This window comes from Peromyscus californicus, unplaced genomic scaffold (assembly GCF_007827085.1).
Source record: "Peromyscus californicus insignis strain IS unplaced genomic scaffold, ASM782708v3 Scaffold_7__1_contigs__length_154581171, whole genome shotgun sequence".
Lineage (NCBI taxonomy): Eukaryota > Metazoa > Chordata > Mammalia > Rodentia > Cricetidae > Peromyscus > Peromyscus californicus.
In genome coordinates this window covers 125,254,844-125,278,046 of record NW_026294595.1, presented here as the reverse complement: position 1 = coordinate 125,278,046, position 23,203 = coordinate 125,254,844, and the positions used below count along the sequence as shown (strand labels likewise).

The 23,203-nt window shown below is 42.0% G+C and overlaps 1 long non-coding RNA gene across 4 annotated transcripts; it reads right to left on the bottom strand.

The window, feature by feature from the left end:
• Positions 1 to 3,119: 3,119 nt before the first annotated feature.
• Positions 3,120 to 23,164, bottom strand: LOC128101330 (uncharacterized). 4 transcript variants are annotated; one of them, XR_008215056.1, is made up of 7 exons: positions 22,169 to 23,164; positions 21,747 to 22,057; positions 16,572 to 16,822; positions 15,447 to 15,629; positions 10,984 to 11,607; positions 10,461 to 10,534; positions 3,120 to 5,333 (listed from the first exon to the last, which is right to left on the bottom strand). It is a non-coding gene; the product is annotated as an uncharacterized LOC128101330 (long non-coding RNA). The 4 variants fall into 4 exon arrangements; XR_008215053.1 differs by having other exon boundaries at positions 21,747 to 23,114; XR_008215055.1 differs by having other exon boundaries at positions 11,121 to 11,607; positions 21,747 to 23,114.
• Positions 23,165 to 23,203: the final 39 nt, after the last annotated feature.

Sequence of the window (23,203 nt, the reverse complement as noted above, 5' to 3'; positions counted from 1 at the left end):
TGTAAAATGTTTTAAATTGCTATAGATTTTAGTTTATTACAAATTTAAAGTTAATTTTGTTATACTGTATGTATATTTCTACTCTTATTTAAGGTATTATGTTTGTATAGCTCATTTAAAATTGTAATGTATAATTACATTAATACATTACATAGATTAATAATTAGTCTCCATGATAATCAAACTTATAGTCATGTTAGTTAGGTTTTCTAGGTATAAATAGATATATTTCAGTTAGGTAGTTAATCTTCAAACACTTCAAAGACCTACAGAATATGGCATTTAAAATGTTTTAAAAACTTAGACTTTCTGGACAATGAGACACATCTGATCCTAGCAGCACCAACTACTTCAAGGAGAATGATAGGCATTGAATAAATTCAGAGTTTGCTTTCTTTGTGGCAAAAGTTAGCCACTGGGCAAAAAAGTGCCCTTGTGTGGACTGATTGACAATATGTTGTATAAACTGGACATGCAGGACCCATAGAAAGGTGACCACTGAACTTTGCAATGTGAGATAGTTCTTCAGGTTCCTGCTTTGCAGAAGAAACTGCGAGACATTCTACAGGACACAGAGAGAAACAACTGAGAGACTCTGGGCCTATAAGCTGAAGATGGATGTCCCAACATTACAGAGGAACTTTGGGTGAAGGTCCAAGCATCCACCTGTCTCTATAATTCTAGATTTTTGGAAGTTGCTTACAATGCTCTTCCTGTTTACTTAGGTAATATTATATCCTTGTGAGGTTTTTGATGTAGTTGAAGATTAGATATAATTTTCCTTGGTTATGATAAAAGATAAATTAGATATGAAACTTTAGACTCACAAATATAGGATAGATAATTTTGTTTAATTTTGCCAAATACAAATAGACTAGATATTGTAACTGTAATTCTTGCTTGATAACTGTTTTGTTATATGTATTTTTACTATGTTAAAGTTAAAATCTTCCTTTTTGATTAGAAAGAAAAGGGGAAATGCTGTGGGATATCGTTCTGTATGCTGTGAGTGTGTGTTGCTCTAATTGGTTGATAAATAAAATGCTGATTGGTCAGTAGCCAGGCAGGAAGTATAGGCAAGATAAGCAGATAAGGAGAATTCTGGGAAGAGGAAGGCTGAGTCAGGAGTCGCCAGCCAGAGAGGAAGCAAGATGACAAGGCAGAACTGAGGAAACGTATCAAGCCACGTGGCTAAACATAAAAAGAATTATAGGTTAGCTGGACAGTGGTGGCACATGCCTTTTATCCCAGCACTCGGGAGGCAGAGCCAGGCGGATCTCTGTGAGTTCAAGGCCAGCATGGACTACAGAGTGAGTTCCAGGAAAGGCGCAAAGCTACACAGAGAAACCCGGTCTTGAAAAAAAAATTATGGGTTAAATTAAGTGTAAGAGCTAGTCAGTAATAAGCCTGAGCTAATGGCCGAGCAGTTATAAATAATATTAAGCTTTGAACTGAAGTGTAACATTTAAGAGAAACTGCTATCATTAATGACATATCCATTATTTAAAAAATCATTTCACATGTATCTTATGAAAATCCCTATTCTTGAAACTGCGGCTATACATCCTTTTCCTGTTTGAACTGGCACTATGTTTAAGGAAGACAAATGGTTCTCACTTTGGTGTGGGTATTCATGAATTTTAGTTGCCAGAGTTTGAGTAACATTGGTTCACTAACACAAGGCTCAAATTTCCCTTCATACAGCAGATGTAGTGTTGTAGACTTCTAGAACTCAGTAGTTCCCTAGACATTAGCACAACTGATGCCATGATGGAAGTACCATTCAGGTCTTGGAACCCAGCATGTAGATAGCACCACCTGCCAAAATGAGATCAAAGACCGAATCTATCAATGTCCAGAGTTCTGGGAAAGTCCCTAAATGTACTAATCTTGCTTTTTGGCTTCTATACTTTGGCTTCTGGCTAAATTTCTTGTTGACTGTGGTATGTCAACCCAGGGTGTGGTTTTCATACTTAAAGCCACACCAAGAAAAAGGCTTAGGACTGCACTCAGATCCCAAACACCCAGTGTAGTTGCTGGCTGGCTAATAAAGGATTCCTATTGGCTTGAACCATGCCTGAGTAGTCTTCTCCGGCAGATACCTCACAAATGTAGCGTAAGGAATTGCACAACATGTAATCTTGAGTGCTGGCTCTTTACTTTACAGATCAACATACCAATTTAAAATGCTTATCACGGGCTGGGAAGATGGCTCAGGGGTTAAGAGCACTGGCTGTTCTTCCAGATGTCCTGAGTTCAATTCCCAGTGACCACATAGTGGCTCACAACCATCTATGGTGAGATCTGGTGCCCTCTTCTGGCTTGCAGACATACATGCAAGTAGAACACTGTATGTATAATAAATAAATAAATCTTTAAAAAAATTAAATAAAATGTTTATCACTATCAGTGACCAATAATATCATTTCCTTAGTGCTGCTGGTAATAAACTAGTCTGAGTAGGCATCTTTCTCAATATTTACATACCCAGGAAACTGATAATTGCCCCCCTGTCACTCAGTAATGAGCCCTCACAGTATTTACAAGAGTAAATAATTTGTAAAATGGTATTGGCAAAAAAAATGAAAGTTCAGAGAAGAAGCAAGAGGAGCTACTACTGTGGTAAGATGCAATCTCAACCAGAGAGGAGTTAGAGAGAGTTGAGTAGGTGGCAGTGGTGTGCTGGCACTGACCCATTTGAGAGACTCTACTTGGGCAACCAGAGAATTTCATGTGGAATGTGGTGGTAGCAAAAGAAGGAAGATGGTACCATTTAAAACTCCACATTAAAGGAACTATTGAAGAGATCTCCCAGCACCAAAAGTACATACAAGGGATTAAGGGTTGACTGCTAATCCAAAACATATAGAGGATGATGACTAATAAGACAGAAAAGATGCCTGCCTTACAGAGAAATTATATAAGAAATTCAAGGTATTCTTCATATGCTTTTCTCAATATACAAAAGACAAAACTCACAATGTCTAAGATTTCAAATTGCAGTGCACTAAAAATTGTTTTGTATTATTCTTTATTTACTTACACATTTATTAGTGACAGTATGAAGGTTTTTAAGATTGATTTTATTTTAAAATTTTTAATTATGTCTATATATGTGTAAATGTGTGTGTGTGTGCGTTGTGTAGGTGCACAAGGAGTCCAGAAGAGGGAATGGATCCCTGGAGCTGAAATTACAGTTATAAGCCATCTGGAAGTGGGTGCTGGGAACTGAACTCAGGTCCTTTGCAAGAATAGTATGCATTTTTAACTGCTGAGCCATGTCCCCAGGCTGGAAGGTTTTTTAATGTTTGTAAAATGTCATAAGGTTCATAAGGGGCTGAGATGGCTCTGTGGGTAAAGAGCCTGATGGGTAAGTGTGAGGACCTGAGTTGGTGTCACCAGAACTCACATAAAGCAGGCCATGATAGTGTGAGTCTCTAAGGCCAGCACTCCTCCAGCAAAATTGGAGGCAGAGACCAGAGAATCCCTGGAAGAGAGCAGGCCGGCTAGCCTACTATACGTAGTCAGGAACAGGAAACCCTGTCTTGAGCAATGTCCAAGAAGAGGACCAACACCCAAAGTTGTCCTGCACACATGCACCATGGCATATGAACAACACATGCCTGAACTTACACGTGTAAACACACACACATACAAACATATAAATATTTAAAAAAAACTTACAAGACAATCACATTTGCTTCAAAGAATACACAGATGGATCCCATCAGTTTCAGTTTCTAACAACCCTGTTCTTCTATGCAGAGCCTCTATCTAGGGAAACACTGAAACTGGAGTGTGTAGAGGCTATACAATGGTCCACTGGGTGTGATATGGCTGAGCCTAGGGGAGACAAACCAACTGTGGACACAATACAGTGTTGTGTTGGAGTGGATTGGACTGAGAAATGACCAGATAGTAATTAAACTGTTAGCAGCCCCAAATTAACCACGGTGAGAGAATCTATATGAGAATAACATAAACATTACAAATAATTTTTCCCTCATTTTAGACTCAGGTTCGGAACAGTTACCATTTCATCAATGGATGTAAGTACTTTCCGAGTCTTGATTACAATCGGGAAGAAAAGAGAGAAAGCAAGACCGACTCAGCATCTCTGAACTGTCCCAGCACCTTAGGCAATAGGGATGAGAAGAATGTAGATGACCGAAGAGATGATGTTCATTGCAGAGAGGGTAGGGCAGTCTTTGGTTGAATGGGTCTGAGGACTAGACCCACTTGTATAAAGAGGAATAAGAATAACTTTTATTCCTAAGTTAGGCTGGGGCTTATTTGAGAACATCAACAAGGTTTAAGAGTTTTGTTAGATAGGAATCCAGAAAATATTGTAGCTATGGAGAGCATGGAATAGTATATGTAGTGACAGCCAACCCCATGGTGAAGGTAGAGAGACACCCTGATATGCTCAGATTGGGTTTATTCCTCACATTTTAAGGGAAGGTCCAGATCAGGGCGCAGAGCCCATTCTCAGGGCACCTGCTCCATACCATGGATCCAAACCCAGCTCTGGGGCATCAAGGCCTATGCAAAGGAACAACCAGATATTATGGGATAGTCACTGTCCTTGGAGGGAAGGCATTAGGAGGTAGCAGAAATTAAGGGTCCAACATGACAAAGGAAGGAGAGAGAAATGAGGAAATATGTCCCATTTAATCATTTTTCTATCATTTGTGAATTATCCCTCGAATTTTATGACATCCTTAGTGCTGCTCTACTCCTGTATGTCTCTTCTGTCTCCTTCCCAAGTCATGACCATCTTTCCTTGTCATTTCTTCTTGGTCACAAGCAATAGAAACATCCCTGAGAGCAGATCATCTATAATTTCTAAAAATGTAGATTCCCCTTGGCCCACAGACCCCTAGCCATCTATTAATCTAGAGATGACCTCCAAGAAGACCATGACAGTCAGTGCTCCTTCAATCACCCCCATTCCACCTCCTTCAGATCATCTAAGATGCTGTGAGTACTGCTGGCAAGCCCTTGACCTATCCCCTTCTGCATATCACACATAGCTCCTGGGAGCTGGGAACTACTCAGGGTTTCATGAGACTCCTGAGTATACAGAGCAGAGTATATAGAGCAATGTGTGATATCTCCTCCAGACTCCTTAAATCTGATGCTGTGTGATGTTACCTGACCCTCCGGCTGGCCTTGACAATTCCATGACAGTCCTTAGACTACCCTCCCGCAAACCTACAGTCAGATCTTCGGCTTCCTGTGGACATGGACAGCAGAGACAGCAACCATCTGCAGTACCATGGAGCTGAGGAGTAGAGCTATGAGAACTGTAGCAGTAGATGATGCCTCCAGTTCTGGAAAAAAGGGGTACAGAATGAGTCATTAGAGAAGCAACCGGGGGCCTATTTCAGAGATGAGGACATCTTCCCTGTTACCATGGATGTGTAACAATCTGTTATGGGTTTGGTGTCAATGTTAGGATTGAAAGTAGGCAACCATGCAGTTCCTGCCTACAGTCTTCCCCTCTGCCATGCTGGGATATGCCACTGTCAATGCTCTGACCCAGCACCACAGAAGGGACACTATGGGCCTCTTTCTTTGCTGAATGTGGGCTTTTACCACTACCTGGTCTGTGGGCAGGGGCTTCAGGTACCTGTTGCTCTCAGGAATGCAAGTGATAAAGGCCCCCCACAGCTGAGCTCAAATCTACAGTTATTAAGGAAATGTCATGACTAAATTGGTAGCACTGGGCCCTCAATTGTTAGTGTGTCCACACATGGGCATCCTATCTCTTTTAAATTAACTCACAAATAATGCAGCTTGTTAATGGAAAACAAACACTTGCCCAGTCCGTACACTGCACGTCAGTGAACTTCTATACAGAGAGAACTCTCTTACATGGCCATTCTGAAGTAGTGGGACTGTTAACAAGAAGTTCACTCAGGGCTCACACTGGTACCATCAGTTACATTTCTATACCAACGTCATTGACCATTACAGCCAGTTTCCCATTTCTCCAGTTTGAACTTCTGAATTAGATGAATCAATCCCTTTGCAGTCTGCACTGCCTCAACACCTCATCCAAACTCTCATATTGTTCTGAGTGCATGCCAGAAACTGTGATCTCAAGAAAGCAAGAACCGTCAGACTCCTGCTCCAGCAGCTGGGCTCCCGAGGCTCCTGGTAAGTGATGTCAAACTTTGTGGGCTCAGCATTACCACCTCAACTGAACACTCCAGTGAGGGCATGATCCAGTGTGTGCCCCACCACCTCACCACAGGGACCACAGCCACACCCACTGCAGTGGCTGCCATCTGAACCATCAGGCCTGGCTGTCATGGCACAGTGTCAGATGAGCCAACTGCAGATGATGAAGCTGCTGCTAGAGGCTAAGTGGCTCTGGCTTCTGGAGGGCACCCTAAGTGTATACTTAGCCTCTAGAGATGACAAACTGCAAATTTCTTAACATACAAATGATCACATTTGAGCCATGAATACCTTGAAACCCTAAACAGACCAATAAGGAGCGGCAAGATTGAGAAAGTACTGAAAGGAAAAATATTTGTCTACTGTGGTGATATTTTTATATTTGTGTACCCCAATAAAGCTTATCTGGAGATCAGAGGAAAAAGCCAGCCACTACAGTAAACATAGAAGTCAGGCAATGGTAGCATGTAGCTAGAGTTTTCCTGGTCCTGCCTGGCCCACTGTCAGGACAAATCTCTCTCACCCGCCAGTTCTGCAGCCGCTCAGACCCAACCAAGTAAACACACAGAGACTTATATTTCTTATAAACTGTATGGCCGTGGCAGGCTTCTTGTTATCTAGTTCTTCTATATTAAATTAACCCATTTCTATTAGTCTATAACTTTGAACAATACAAAATTTTAAACAAATTAAAAAGAAATGAGTATGTAATTCTTTTGGATGGCAAAATCTTTTGCCTTCTGTTCATTTCTCATTTGCATTTTCTAATTTTTCTGCTGTGGTTTCATTTTAAAGAAGGAACTAAAAAGGAAGAAAATAAGACTCATTAGGTTATCCACACTGAGTGATCATTCCTAACAATATTTCAGAAATTTTAAAGTGTTATAAACATGGCTGGAAAGATGGCTCAGCAGTTGAGCACTTGTAAAGGACCCAAATTCAAGTCTAGTACCCACATGCAAAACACCCATACACATGAAAGTGTTTGTTTTTAAGTATAGCTTTCATGGTACCAGAAGGTGCCATGGGAGCTTTCAAGAGAGGAAAGCAACTATCGTCCTAACCAGTTATGATGCCTATGAACCACACCAATGAGCATGTCACCCTCGGGGTGCAGTAGGGGCATGCAGACCTCGATGGTAACCAACAGCTCTCTAATTGGATTTAAGGCCTGGTCAACAAGAGAGAGATCATGTCTGGTACTGGAAATTACCAATTACCCAGGGCTAGTAAGGTCATAGATCCCAGAGGATACCCTAATACTGGCATTTCTCTAAACCAGTATCATTACTAACTGCATTCTAAGTATCCTTATACCCACAGATAAATATAGCCTTCACTTCTCATCAAAGAAACTTCTCTTTACAACAGACAGACCATTACAAAAAAACCACAATGGGTCGAATGGAGAGAACAAGTAATCACGTGGTACCCAACTCCAACTGATATATCTACAACCTAACTCCTGCATGTAAGGCCCAGAACATGAAGGGATGGGGGCCAGAGGATTTTAAGAGCTGGAGGAACAGGAAATCTGTTGTGGGATTGTGTTTCCTAGAAATGTAAGGGAAGCCACACCTACAAAGTCTCAACAGCATGGCAGCCTAGACAAGACCTGAATAAGGACAATACTAATAGACATGCTAACATGGAGGAGGGAAACCTCACAGGGCCTCACCCATAGACAAAGAACTACAGGTAACAAGGAATGCTGGGTGCAGAAAAGATAGTCTTCCTTAGAAGAAGGGTCCCCCAATTAGTTATCTAATATCAAGTGGTCAGCCCTGAAAACATACATACAAGTAACATCATACAAAAGGAGTAGGCTGTACTTATATCTTTAGGAATAGATGTGTACAACAATTAAAGAAAATTGGCCATGAATTTAAGAGAAAACAAGGTGGGTACATGGGAGGGATTGGAGGTAGGTAAAGGAAGGATGAAATGATGTAATTATATTTTAATTTCAAAAAGCAAAAAATAAAGCAAATTGAGCAAGCCACAGGGAGCAAAGCTGTATCAGCAATCTCCATGATTTCTGCATCAGTTCCTGCCTCCAGGGTCCTGCTGTGAGTTCTGGCCTGACTTCCCTTCATGATGGGCTGTAAGCTGTAAACTGAAATAAACCCTTCCTGTCTGCCTTACCCCTTAAAAGTTTAGGTTCGGCTTTTGCCCTGGAACTAGGCAGCCACAGGGGTTAGCAGCAAGATTAAGGGTCTGGACCTTCAGGGCCAGGAGGACCAGCTGAAAGAGCTGGAGGATCTAATGGGAGCCCTGGCTGCTCACTGATAAAATGACAGAGGCCCCTACCAATCTCTCCAAGATCCGAGATGTCAGCAAATCTATCTCCTGTGTTAACCCAACTGTCTTAGAGTTTGCTGTGAAGAGACACCATGACCACAGCAACCCTTATGAAGGAAAATATTTGAGGTGGTGGCTTACAGTTTAGAGGTTTAGTCCATTATCATCATGGACGGGAGCATGGTGGTGTGCAGGCTGGTGCTGGCTACATCTTGATCAGAAGGCAACAGGAAGTGGACTGAGTGGACTGGGTATGGCTTGGGTATATATGAGACCTCAAAGCCCACCCCCACAGTGACACACTTCCTCCAACAAGGGCATAACTACTCCAATAAAGCCACACCTCCTAATAGTGCCACTCCCTATGAGCTTATGGGGGCCAACCACATTCAAACTACCACAGTGACCCAGAGGAAAAAACAAAGGAAGTCCTACCATGGCAAGAAGTGCAAGGCCAGAGGGGCGGGGCAGGAGCTGCAGCCCTGGAGGACAGGAGCCATGTGCTGTCCCCTCCCCTTCACCAACCACAGAGCTAAAGCAGCAGCAGCTGTGGAAGGAACCCTGAGCCCGCTGCACAAGGACTCTCCAGGCCCAAGGTGATAAAACACAAAACTGGCTGGAAAACAGGGGATAGGTTTGAATACCTGTAAATGACTCAAAACTTCCCACTTCAGGGTTCCTCTGGGAAGCAACTATTGATTGTGGGGCTCCTCATAGCATGTGTTAAGCAGAGTCTTCTTTACCATACACTTTCTGGCAGACTCTCCCTATAAACCACCAAGGATCACTTTTATAACAGAAATTTACCACTGAGTTATTTAATGTTTCATTGCACCATGACCTTTCACCCATTTCAAATGTGCCGCCAGGGGCTGGAGAGATGGCTCAGCAGCTGAGCACTGGGCACTCTTTCAGAGGACCTGGCTGAGTTCAGTTCCCAGAATCTACATCAGGAGGCTCACAACTGCCTATTATATTAACTTCAGCTCCAGGGGATCCTCGCCCTCTCCTGGCCTTCATGGGCAACTGCACATACCCACAAGTAAACACATACATACACATAACTAAAAATAAAACAAATCTTTAAAAAATAAATGTGTTTCTGAAGCAAGACAAAACAAAATACCCTTTGGACTGTGGTGAGAATGCTTATAATTTTGTATGCTTTGAAAAGACATTTATTATGTTTCAGAGAAACTTGGACACAGGTTACTTCAGCTTACAAGATCTGCAACACAGCTGAAAACCAAACACATTTTTTACCTACTAAAACCAGATATTTTTACATGCTAAATACTGCATATGTTGTGTGAGATGTAATCACTCTTATAAATCTATTTTTGGACTTAACTGCTCACTTTATAATGTGTACATTTTTACTGTATAAACTAAATAATTTTATTTATAGGTATGTCAACTCATTGTCTTTTTTCCCCTGTAAACAATATGGAAGCCCTCAACAGCTGATAACTGGGTCCCCTTGTCTTAGGATATTCTGTGTAGAATGTGTATTTTTTAAACCTGAGATGATCTTCCCACTGTAATTCTCAGCTTACTGATTATAATGGAGAAACACTTGTTTTGGTTTTGTTACACTGGACTTAACCTCTACTGCAATGTGAATTAATTACCCTGCTAAGTAAGAAGGTGTGTACCTTTTATTTGTTGCTCTTCACATTTGAATTTTTCCATAGAGACAATATTATATTGACACCTTCTACAGATCTTACTGCAGCTTTTTCCATCCACGTAAATAAAATGTTTTTCGACTATACACACGTACACTCTGATAGACATGCCTTAATTCAATGCTGAGATAAGGGTTGGCAGAGGATGGACAAATGAGCAGGTTAGTTTCCTACGGGAATCATTTCCATGGTTAGAAGTCCATTCTGACTATATACACGGCTCAAAAAGAAAAGCATAAAACCTCTCCACTTCCATTTCTTCTGCATTAGGCTTAAAATACTCACAGATGAAGAAGCAAAGCTTCATGATTTGTCTCCATTTTCACTGTTAAATCTATAGTTTCTTCCACCATAGAAACCTATGAAAGAGTGCAAAGCAAATGAAATAAATTCAGTTTGAAATTATATTTAACAAAATCTAAACGTAAATTGATCTGCCATGACTAATCTGCCATGACTCATTAGCAGTCAGACTTATTTCTGCCAGCACCATGAACAAACTTCCATCCCTTGCCTATCATTTATCAGAAGATCCCAAGGACAATAATCTTCACCCTACTTCCTAGCAGTGAAGGGATACTCAGGACTCTATGCGTTCTTCCATGAATGCTCAAAGCACTAAGTACGCTTTCCCCCAAAGTCTGGCTGTTACAAAGTTGGCCTTAACCTGGCACCTGAGAAACTGCTTTTCAGGAAGGTTCCAATCATTCACTCATAAGAATGGTGCACACCCTAAGCTGTGTGCACAATCAGTGTGGTTTTATGTTAAATGCCTGCTTCTGTGTGAGTATGGATCATTGGTACCTACTATGAACAGGACATCTATGAGACAGATTTCCAATAAACTCTGAGCATTGCATTTCTTTATAATGTTCTTCACAGGTTCACATATCACATATGTTTTCACAAATCACTGTCAGAGAAATTAAGCATGCTCTGTGAGACCTTGTAGGCTTGGCTCTCCTTTCCTCAGATAAACCACTTTCCATTCCTCTGTAATAAATCTTATCCAGGTCTAACTGTGTGCTGAATCCTGTATATCCTGCTGGACAATCACCAGACCTGGTACCACTGTGGGAACTCCCACAGCATGGGAACCATATGGTGTCTCCCCATCTTCAGGAGCTGGTCATCTTCCAGGCATTTCATTTTTATTGTTTGTTCCATTGTCTTCCTAGAGCTCATGGGCAAAGTACATCATTCAGTGAGTTCTCCAGTGGGTCCAGATGTTAGGACAACTGTTCCAATCTTCTCCTCAAATGATTTTGTTCAGTGTTTTCCTTTGGTTTAGATGACAAATCACTTAGTCCTTTTTCATAAGGTAATTCTGTAACATCTTCTAGTTTATTGCTAGCGAGTGATACGTGTTTTACTGGCTTCATTTTGTGATGAGCTTTGCTTCTAAATTATAGATGAAAAGTTTAATCCTTCCCTGTAAATAAAACATTAAAAGGTTCAAAAGAAAACTCTATACCATTTAATTCATACACAAAAATGATATTCGGATTAAATTTACATAGTATAACTTCGTATTGTTTTGGCAATTCAACAATTTGTTCAGAGTACATCAAGTGATTCATGGAGGCTATGATTATGCTTTTGATTATTTTGATTTGCATTTACTTAAAACAATGAAAATGATACCAAGTTATTTAAATGTAAGAATGATAACCAGAATAGTGAAAGTTCCATCTATTTTAATCTAAATATGTCCTTTTTATTTTTATTTTTATTTTTATTTTTTTTGGTTTTTCAAGACAGGGTTTCTCTGTGTAGCTTTGTACCTTTCCTGGAACTCGCTTTGGAGACCAGGCTGGTCTCGAACTCACAGAGATCCGCCTGGCTCTGCCTCCCGAGTGCTGGGATTAAAGGCGTGCGCCACCAGCGCCCGGCTTAAATATGTCCTTTTATACATTCGCATCTTATGTGTGATTAAACCACACCTACAGAAGTCAGTCAGTCAGCTGGTAAGGGTTAAGGTTAAAGTTGGAATTTTATTTTATTTATTTATTTTTTATCTATCTATCTATCTATCTATCTATCTATCTATCTATCTATCTATTTATGGTTTTTCAAGACAGGGTTTCTCTGTCCTGGATCTCACTCTGTAGACCAGGCTGGCCTCAAACTCACAGAGATCCGCCTGGCTCTGTCTCCCAAGTGCTGGGATTAAAGGTGTGTGCCGCCCAGCTAAAGTTGGAATTTTAAAACACCTAAAAATCTTATTTTTTTACTACATTGTTTGGCTTCCAAGTGTTGATATATTTACTATAGGACATACATAAATTTTGTATATGTAATAGGGGTAATAATGGAAAAGATTTCAGATTTAAATTACAGATTAATTATTGCTATGAAGATGGTGAATCCCAAAATTAACTCTGGAGGAATTTCAACATGAAGGAAACATTACTGTGACAGCTGAAAGCATTTTTAAGAGATAGACCAGAGGACTGAGCTGAGTGTTGTGCAAAACTGTCTTCCAGGCATAACATGTCTGTGGCACTGTTAAACTCACAGCAACTGTAATGACATGCACATGGTTGAGCACATCAGCATCCTGTCATGGAGAGGCAATTCCACACTTCTTGTTAAAGATTCACAGGCAATTAATAGTTGTTAAAGGGAAGGGCTCAGGAGGCAACAACAGGCCCTGAGGATCTTTAGGCAATTAATGGTTCTGGGAGATGGAAATACATTTTCTTCAGTGGTGTAACCACTGGTTAAAGTGCCCAAAGTTATAATAGCCTCTTACTTATTTTCCTTTAAGAAACTCTAATGAAACTCATTTGAATACAGACACACACACTCAAACATAGGCATGGGGGGCACATGAATCTCTACCTTGAGGAGCAATTTACAGTTGATAGCTGCTAGAAGAGGGAGAGTCAGTTTTCTTTAGGTGTGGTCCGTGGTAGGTTGAGCATGCTCCAGGGGTTGGCCCCACACCCACGTGTATAAGAGCAGCACTAATTACACTCAATGATTATGTAAAAAACATAGTAAAAGGGCTGTAGAAATGACTCAGCATCAGTCAAGATCACTTGCTGCTCTTGCAGAGGACTAGGGTTCAGTTCTCAGCACCCACACAGTGACTCACAACCATCTGTGAACTCCAGTTCCAGCAGATCTGACCTCTGTAGGCACTAGGCATACTTGTGCACATACGTATGTACATGCAGGCAAAACACCCACACACAAAATAATTTTTAAAAAAATAAATACATCAGGTTAGGATGGGGGATGGAGGGAGAGAGTACTGAAAGTGATTACTGGAAAGAGGGGGAGCATTTAGGGGTCAGGTAAAAACCTGATGCAAGGGAATCTCCCAGGAATCTACAAAGATGACCCCAGCTAAGACTCCTAGCAATAGTGGGTACGTAGCCTGAACTGGCCTTCTCCTGTGACCAGGCAGGACTTCTAGTGGAAGGAGTGTGAAACCAGCCCAGCCACATAACCGTCAACCTGTCCTGCCTGTGGGATGTGCTGGGGGAAAGACAGCCTATTGCTGTGGGATGTTCTGTATGCTGTGAATGTGTTGCTCTGATTGGTTGATAAATAAAATGCTGATTGACCAGTAGACAGGTAGGAAGTATAAGTGGAATAAGCAGACAAGGAGAATTCTGGGAAGAGGAAGGCTGAGTTAGGAGACACCAGCCCACCGTCCAGGGAGCAGCATGTAATGGCACACAGGTAAAGCCACGGAATACATGGTGACATATAGATTAACAGAAATGGGCTGAGTTTAAGTGTAAGAGCTAGTCAATAGTTAGCCTGAGCTAATGGCCAAGTAGTTTTAATTAATATAAGCCTCTGTGTGCTTATTTGGCTCTGAGCAGCTGCTGGCCAGCCAGGACACAGAAAAACCTTCAGCTACATCCTCGAGATTGAGGGAGTGGCCAGCTAATGACTGGCCTAGCCTAAAACCCATGCCAGACGAGTAAAAACACCCCTGACACTGCCTGGAGCACCAGGACCCAGAAGCTGGATGGTCCAGAGACCTAGGATAGAAACAAACATGACTGGAGGAAAAAAAATGTCAATGTAATGATGCCTAAGGTTATTCTGCTATACACATAGATAGGTGCCTAGTCCAATTGTCATCAGAGATTCGTCATCAAGCAACTGATGGAAACAGATGCAGACCCACAGCCAAACGTTAGGAGCAGCTCGGGGAATCCTGCAGAAGAGGGGGAGAAAGGATTGTAGCAACCAGAGGAGTCAAAGACACCACAAGAAAACTCACAGAATCAACTAACCTGGGCACATAGGGGTTCACAGAGATAGAATCAGCAACCAGGGAGGCTGCATGGGACTGACCTAGGCACTACACATTTATGTTACAGTTGTGTAGCTTGGTCCTCTTGTGGGACACTCCTAACAGTGGGATCAGGGACTGTCTCCATCTCTTTTACTGGTTTTTGGGACCTATTCATACTGGGTTGCCCTGCCCAGCCTTAAAACATGGAGAGATGCTTAGTCTTACTGCAATTTGATATGCCATGTTTTGTTGATACTCATAGGAGACCTGCCCTTTCCTAAACAGAAACGAAGGAGGAGTAGATTGGGGGTGGGAACAAAAGAGGGGGGGTGGGGCTGGGAGAAGAGGAAGGAGGGGAAACTGCAGCCAGGATGTAAAATAAATTTATTCAATTTTAAAAAAGAAAGTAAATACATCATAAAATTTAAAGTCAGATGTGAGCTGAGCATAAAAGGAAGGTATTGGGAGGCAGGAAGTTTGCAGGCATGTGCATGGGCAAACACCAAAGGTCAACCTTGGGCGTTGTTTTTCAGGAGCCATTAACCTTGTTATTGTCCACCCTGTCTTCTGTGGCAGTCTCTCACTGGCACCTGGGAATCACCAACTCAGCTAGAATGGTTAGCTAGATAGCTCCAGGGAAAACTGTCTCCCTCTCCCCAGGGCCAAGATAACCAGCACAAACTACCACACCCAGTCTTTTACGTAGGTGCTGGGGGATCAGACTCAGGTCTTCACTCTCAAAAGCAAGGGCATCTTACCAACTTACACAGCTCCTCAGGTCCAAAGCATTTTTATAGGAAAAGCTATTACAACTGTATGGGTTTTGTGGGTTGAATTGCATGCTCCTAAAAATGTGTTAAGCCCTAACTAACTCCAGAACCTGCCAGTGCAACCTTGTTTGGAATTAGGGTTGTATTAGTTATTTTGCACAGTTGGGATAAATTCCTGATAAAAGTAACGTAAGAGATGACTTCATTATTTTGACTTCCTACACCAGTGTTCACACTTACTTGGCCATGTGAGCTTGAGCACAAGGTCACAGTGACAATGGAGTGTAGTAGACAACAGCTGTTCACACACATTGCAGTGGTCCAAGAAGCAGAGGCAGTCTATAAGATATTCTCATGGATCATAACCAATAAGAGCCACCCTTCCTTTTCCTGAACTTTCCAGAATCTCCCAAAATAGCAAGGCTGGAGAGAAGACCAAACAAGAATTCATGAGTCAGTGGGGGACATTTCAGATTCAAACCATAATAAGGATCTCTGCAGATGTAATCAAGTTCATGAGATAGAGTGGTCTTTAATCCAGGGACTTTCACATACAATGTAAAAAGCAGAGACACACAGGAGGATTCGATGAGAAGACAGGCAGATGTTGTAGTGGTGGTGAGTCTACAAACCACGGGACACCTGGGATTGCCAACCAACATCAGAAGCTAAGAGGGAGTCCATACTAAGAGCTTCCAGAGTATCCACCTCTAAGAAAACCTTGATTTTCAACTCTTAAAACGCCAGTCGGTGAGACAATAAGTGTGTTTTAACCCACCAAACATGTTACAGGAGTCCCAGGACTCTCACTGTCTCCCTTCCTTCCTCCACTCCACCCCACTCCCGCCATGGATATGACTCCTGGGAAAATTGCTGGGATAGATTTTTTTAAAAACATGAGGTGACCTGCTTCGGAAAGGTACAAAAATATATAACAGGCAGGCAAAGCTGTTATCTATTTTACAAAGCAAGTAAGTAAAGGAGGCAGAACTACACTGTCTACTATACCTGGTTTAAGAAACTAAGGAGTGCATCCCGGAAGTTCACATTACAAAAAAAAGGGGGGTTGTCCCCCTGAAGCGAATACTTGTATTAGGTAGAAAGCAATCAAAGATTTTAGACATTTACTGAATTTAACCTCTTTTCACCTGAAATAACGTCCCAGAGCCCACAGTCCTCCATGCCCAAGCAGTAGCACCGCCTACCAACTGCGATTGTCAACTGCTTCACCCAGAGGCCTTTGCGCTCAAATGTAATGCACGCCAACTGCTTCATCCAGAGACCGTTGCAGCCTTGTGCAATGCCCGCCCACTTCTTACCCAGAAGCCTTTGGGCCCCAGGCAGGCAGGGACAGAAGGCACATACCGCCCATTTCTCCGAGATGCCATTGCGGGAAAGAATAATGTAATCACTTCAGGCAGAAACACTCCAACTTGAGGTGGCAGCGAGCACACAGCGGAGCCTCAGTTTTCCCAGAGGAGGAAGTGGAATTGCCATGATGGCTTCCTGAAAACCCTAAGTGACTTGGAATAAAGTTCATGCCCCCATCAAGAAGAGCTGTGTATTCCAAAGTTCTCCAGAATTCCAGATGTGTCAATTGCTCAGCTATTTAGGCTCTAGGAAAGAGGGAGTTCGTTTGTGATAGAAGATGAAATATTGGCAATCTAGTACAGAAAACGAAGTCTAAAGTTACTACGGTGTCTCTGAATACGTGCCGGGGCACAGATAAACAGCTGAACACAATGAATTATGCCCAATCAACACTTTCTTCAGACAAAAACTTAGTTTATTGAAAATAGATTTCCCAAACTGTCCAGGCATAGTCTTTATTCTCAGAAAGGTTTGGAAGATCCAGACATTATTATTATCGATTATCATAAACACACTGGTTTGGAATCCTCTGTTATTGACATACAAACACTTGGAGACAAAGACTACTGTCACAGCATACTGTGGGGCCAGAATCCTGGGGTAACATTCTGGGTTGTCCACTGAGCAGCTATATGGGCACAGACAAGGGAACTGGCCTGTCTTGCCTGGCTCTTCTTTATAACACCTAAATGTAACCTTCCTCCAATGAGGTTGCACAGTGATTAGAGTAATGCCTCACACCTGTATGGTAGGCCCTGGGAAAGCTAACTCATTTTTAAAAATGAATTTCCCTCTTTAGTTAAAATATATATACAAATAAACATATACGTACAAGCTGCTGAGTCCATTTAGTGTTACTCATATGTACATGTTTTTAGGGCTCACCACACTGGTACTGAATATCCATTAGAGGATCATCCCTGGAGAACACTGATTTTCCCTCTCTGGCAGTCATTAACTGCCTGTAACTCTTCATAGAGACTTTGTGAGAGTACCCTCATCCATGCTGGCACATGGACTGATGGTGTCATCATTCAGATCTTGTCTAGGCAGCCATATTGTTGAGAGTACATGGGCAGAGATTCCTAGAAGTTACACTCTTGCAGTATGTAGCAATAATAAAGAAAGAGTCCATGAATTCAAAAGGGGAGACACATAAATATGTAAACTACATGAGTATGGTATACATTCATGAATTAGAAAATAATCAAGGCAAAAGGGTTTCCCTCATATGAGGATTTAATAGAATGTTTTCCAAATGGATTTTAGTGCCAATAAAATGTATTTTTATGGAAAAGGCAATAAAAAGACTCGCTGTTTTCATTTTATCAAATAGTGCACATAATATTCTTTCTTTTGTTCTGACTGACAGAAAGTTTCATCTAAATTTATTTGTTATGATATTATTAGTAGTGTTATTCTCTGTCCCTTCATGTTACTCTTTCCATTCAGAATTGAATGTCCTTGTAGAGAAAACTGTTTTTAAATATCCTATAAACTTTATTAGTAGTAGAAATAATGACAAATCCAGACTTTTTATATAAAAGACAATAGCTTAGATATTCTTAACATTTTACACATTTAATGCTTGCCTAAAGGATTTTATGGGACATCTAATATAAAATTGTTAAAAATACTTCATTAAAAATACATTATAAAATGTATGTTGATGCCTTTAAGTGAAAAGGATCTTCAAGTATGTAGAAAGGGGAATAAGAAAGAAATGTCTGTGGTCAAAGCCCACACTCACACCCAGAAATATCATAATGAATTCTTTTACTTTGTATAATTAATGCTACACAAAACTCTGGCCCCAGCTCTTTCTAGATGTGTGTCTTCAAATACGTTGCTTTTCCTCTCCCAGCGCTGGTCTTCTTGTCTGTGCAATGAGGCCACAAGGATGGACTGGGCAATTTTACCTGCCTACTGAAGCACATAGATGCTCAGCAAATTCACATCTATTCCCATAGTTCCTCCCTTTTGTGAAATCACAGCTGGATTAAAAATGGTTCTTCTTGGTTTCCTTTTTTACTTGTTTCTGGAGCTGAAGGAGAATTTTTGAAGCCCATGTGGCTCTTTGGAAATCCCTTTTCCAGCCAGCTTGCTCTGACTCCCTTTGTCTTACTGTGTATTACTCATACATGGCTGTAGTGTCTCTGTTCTGTCATAAAAGGAACAAGTTTTTCCATTTTATTTCCTCAGTGTGAGGCCTCCTGCAAAGATCACAGTCCAATTTCAACTTATGGTCCAATGTAAAGGCATAGGTATCATCTCCTCCTGCCTGAAAATGGAAAACTTTAGTAAGAAGGGTAGAGTCAGGGAGATACCATCCAGCTGCCCAAGGAACAAGATGCCAGCAGACCAGTAATGCCATGGCCACATGGCAAAATATAGATTAATAGAAATGGCTTAATTTAAGATGTCAGAGCTAGCTAGCAATAAGCCTGAGCCAAAGACCAAACAGTTTGTAATAATAAGCCTCTATATGTTTACTTGGGACCAAGCAGCTGTGGGACACAGGCAAACTTCCGGCTACATAAGTGTGTAGCTAGAGTTTTCCTGCCTGGCCTACAGTCAGGACAAATCTCTCTCACCTGCCAGTCCCACAGCCACTCAGACCCGACCAAGTAAACACAGAGACTTATATTGGTTACAAACTGTATGGCCATGGCAGGCTTCTTGCTAACTGTTCTTACAGCTTAAATTAATCCATTTCTATAAATCTATACCTTGCCACACGGCTCGTGGCTTACCGGCATCTTCACATGCTGTTTGTCATCGTGGCGACTGGCAGTGTCTCTCTGACTCAGCCTTCCACTTCCCAGCTTTATTCTCCTCCCTGTCCCACCTACACTTCCTGCCTGGCCAATGGCCAATCAGTGATTTATTTATTGACCAATCAGCAACACATTTGCCATACAGACCATCCCACAGCATAAGTGGGTTCCTGAAAGTCCTTGGGGAGCAAGAAGTGCTGAGTGGGTCTGTCTGGAGCCCTCACTGCTTCTGGGCCCTCACATAGGTCTGAAGGGCATTGCAAGGCCCAAGGAAGGGCACTTATGCAGTTCCTGGAAAATGCTATTGTCAGGTGAGACAGTGAGAGTGGTTAGGAGACACATTCCTTGGCCCACATGGTGAAGGTAGCAGCTGCTTCCTGTGTGAGTTCCCTGGGCCCTGTCCCGCCCTGAGCCTCTCCTGCTAGCCCAAATTGACTCTGATGGTCAAAAATCCTTTGTGACCTTGGAGATAGATCCAGGATCAACCCAGAAGAGGGAGGTTTGTGGAAGGACAAGGCCAATGCAACAGACATTTTGGGTGATTTGCCCTCATGGCCCTGACTTATACTCACTCAGCACTATGGGGAGTATGAGGGTGCTGTTACAATGTTTCTGGAGTTTAATCTCTGTCCCTTACCCTGCTCAGCCCTTCCAAGTTAGGGGAGTGGGTCAGAGGACTCCATCTTCTACCTTCTAACCATTTAGTCTTTGTGGTAGTTGCCTTCCCTGAAGCTATCTACATACTTTCCCTCACCACATTGCTATAAATGTAGATGTGATCCAAGTGGGATTATTACAGGCAAGAAAACATTGCATCACTCAGGGCACACCGAGGGATTAAAGGGACTCGGTAACTGGGACAAGGAACAAACACATGATACAAGCAGTCACCCAATATTATAAATTACCAGACCTTTCCATAAATTAATAACATGGAGTGGGAATAAGACTCTTACAGTATAGAGTTAGTCTCAAGCAATGATGGATCCAGTGTGACTGGAACCAGTGTTTCAATTGGACAGGAGACCTTGTGGCAAAGACTCTGTCCATGACACTTCTGTCATTAGCACTTCCTTTCCCAGAGGCCTCTTCAGCCATATCTTCTGCCAGATACCTAGATGCCAGCCTTGGCACCAGTTGCTAGATGGTGGATGCCTCTGGTCCCACATAGGTGTGTGTTAAATGAATGTTGCTTTCTTTTTTTTTTTTTAAGATTTATTTATTTATTTATTTATTTATTTATTTATTTATTTATTTATTTATTTATTTATTATATAGCATGTATGACTGCAGGCCAGAAGAGGGCATCAGATCTCATTACAGATGGTTGTGAGCCATCATGTGGTTGCTAGGAATTGAACTCAAGACCTCTGGAAGAGCAGTCAGTGCTCTTAACCTCTGAGCCATCTCTCCAGCCCCCGAATGTTGCTTTCTATTTGGGCTACTCCAGTTTAGTGCTATAGCCTTTGGATTTGAGCCCTCATTGTTAGCCCCATGCTTTCACCATCCGCCTAACTAAGACACCAACCAATACCTGGTAACACAAAGTCAAACAAACCTGTCTGTTAGGATTGATTACATAGACTGCTATGCCTTGTCTAGGTTTAGATCTGTCACTGAACCAAGGAACACTCTATATGCACATTAGAAGAAGACCAGCTCCAACTCTGTAAGATTCACGTGCCCATCAGCAGCTGCTTCTACATTGATTATGACATTTGACACAACTACAAAAAGTAACTCCACATAATGCATTCATAATTTTGGCTGACTTCTAGCCTAAGAGAACACAACTGATTCGCTACCACTGTATCCATGGGAGGTAGTGCTAGCCCGAGTGAACACAACTGATTCCCTACCACTGTATCAATGAGAGGTAGTCTATTAGAAGAGGCATACTTTGGAGAAATTGCATGAACTTATTCTCCCCAGTAGCAAGGGGATTTCAACTGTGACCCTGCTCCACAAAATACAGAAACTGTAGATAGTCTGCCATTCATCCCTTCCTATTGGGCATCAGAAACCCATTTGTGACTTGTGTATCTCAGGTTATGGGAGCATTTTTTTTTCTGTTAAAAGCTAACTATTTTAAACCTAACGGTGATGTTATTCAACTCTGTCACTGTAGGCAAAAGCAGAAATATACTACACACCAACAATTATTAAATTAATTAATTAAACAAATTAATAATGTTGCATTTCAATGATTAAAAACCCAAGATGAGTTAAACTTATTTCAACAAATGGGAAGTTCTGTGGTCAGGCAAAACATCAGATGAAAGCTGGTTCAGCGGGTTCCTTACGCACACAATACAGTTCAAAGTTAGATTTATAGCCAATGAAAAGACAATGGTATACAGGAACAATCTGATTGGCTGAAGTCAGCATTTACCTTACATAATTATGTTTCGGCAGTTTCAGCCCGACTGGCTGAAGGCTTAGCTGTTTTGTCACATTTTTTGTATGTATTGCCCAGGTAGGGTATCGGTTCACCATGAACAGAAGCCACTTTTAGCTGGTATCATTCAAGAATAAACACAGATCCCAGTCAAAATTAATTCAAGCCAGAGGTGGTAGTGTATGCCTTTAGAACTAGCACTTGGAAGACAGAGGCAAACGGATCGCTGTAAATTCGAGGCCAGCTTAGTCTACATAGATAGCTCCAGGCCAGCCGGTTACACAATGAGACACTGTCCCAGAAACCTAAGAAAAGAAAGAAAGTTAATTCAACACACTAAAATTATGGACAATTGAACTTGAATTACATCAATGTTCATGTCATAAAACACTTCTTGGTTTCTTTGAACAACTTACAATGTAAGAACCTCTCCTAGTTGCAAGTTCAACAACATCAGGTCTGTAGCATTGACGGACCCAATAAATCATTTCTGGTTATTGATGGTGGCCCTAAATTTCATTAATCAAAAAGGATTAGAAGTTGATTTCAACTACCACAAGGCGAACCTTGTTATTGCCCTTGTGGGGGTGGGTGGTGGCGATTAACAGTCTGTTAGTTTCCTTTCCCTCTTGTTATAGCCAGGAAACCATGCAATTAATAGGCACACAAGACATGGACTGCAAGGTTTCAGGGAAATGAATAAAAGCGGGGAGAAATGAGCTGCAGAAATGGTTCAATGGCTAAGAACTCATACTGCTCTTGAAGGGGACCCAAGTTCAGTTCCCAGCACCCACAGTGAACAGCTCGCTATTCGGTCTTCTGCAAGCACTTGCACTCGTGTGCACACGAACACAAATACACATAGGAAAAAAAAAACACCTTAAAAATGGGAAAACCATTCAGTTGATACTGTAAAGCTTCCCGCGTCTCTTTAGACACAGCTGTCAAGGGTTCAAGCATTTTTCAGAGGATGTTCTGGTGCAGACCCCAGGCTCAACAAGGCTATGGACAGGAAGTAAAGCGCTGAGGACATCAGGCAGCAGGGTGCCAAGGCTGGAAAGCGTAGCATAGATTACAGGCTACCCAGTGGTGATCCAGCTCGTGATGGTGACTGTGCAGTCACCAAAGACAGACCAGCCAAGTGCCTGGAGAGTTCCTCCAGTGCGGTTCGGACGTCCTTTTCAGCCCATACCGCAGAGAAAGGAAAGCAAGCCCACCAAGCCATTGAAAGAGAGACCCGCGCTCCTAAACGTCCACCCGCCCATTAGCAAGCCACCATAATACGCTCGCACCCATCTCGCGCACGCGCACCGTCTACAAAATCGATCCTCTCCGAGTCTTGCGTAATCCCCCGGCTCTCACATGCTCAGGTATCGAGGGCATCTCGCGGTAGTTCCGCAGAGGCCCCGGCGGTTCAGGAGAGTCAGGTGACCCCGCGACTCCGCCCAACG